The sequence below is a fragment of the Bison bison genome, unplaced genomic scaffold (assembly GCF_000754665.1).
Source record: "Bison bison bison isolate TAMUID 2011002044 unplaced genomic scaffold, Bison_UMD1.0 scf7180017864455, whole genome shotgun sequence".
Lineage (NCBI taxonomy): Eukaryota > Metazoa > Chordata > Mammalia > Artiodactyla > Bovidae > Bison > Bison bison.
Window position 1 is genome coordinate 28,951 of NW_011495017.1, and position 938 is coordinate 29,888.

Here is a 938-nt window from a genome sequence, read left to right on the forward strand (position 1 = left end):
TGATCCTGTTGTCTGTTTCCTTTGTGACCTGCACACCTGTGTCAGCCTCAGAGTACTCCCTGACCTGGGCACTCACAGGGTCAAGTTCAATGGAGGCATTGTTCCTCAGGGAATATTTAGTTTTGTGTTCTTGCTTTTGTTAGTAGTTGTCTTTATTCCTTGTGTAAGTTTTCCATGGTTTGTTCTGGGTACAGGAAACAGCCACCCACGTGTGACTGTGGTCTCAGCTACTCTAGATGTGGTACTATATCTGTAAAGGATTTAAGGAAAATCAAGTCTTACAATATGCCCTCAGAAATACACATAACATACTGTTCTGTTTGAGATTTTTTTTCCTAAGGCGCTCAGGAAATTCTTGTTGCCTTCGTGTAGACTGCATATATTTTCTAAGGTTTCTTTGTCACTACATTTTTCATATTGTTGCTTTCATTTATGGTGTGTTTTCTATTACATGGTTTGAGTATTGTCGATTCTTCCAGAACAGTCTCTTGATTTTGCTGTGTTGATCATTTTATGCCAGATTTTTGAAGTTAGTTATATGTGGCAATGTTTTCTGAGCCTGTTTCCTAAGAATTTTAATTCAAGGATCAAATTCTTACTGTGATATTTTGTTTTTCATTATTGCACTTTTATTAATTTTGCATTGGAGCATGTAACTCTGCACTGACTATGTGTCCTTATGCATATTTTTTTCTAGTTTTTAAATTAGCAGACTTTTAAAAAGCTGTTTTAATCGACAGATACTTGCTGTATAATGTTGTGTTGTTTCTGCTATACAACAGGATAAATCAGCGCTACATATACATATTCTTCCGGCCTAATGAGACTTCCTCCCACCCCCTCATCTCACCCCTCTAGGCTGTCACACAGCACCAGGCTGAGCTCCCTGTACTATATAGCAATTTCCCACCAGCTATCTTTTGTACACATGGGACTCG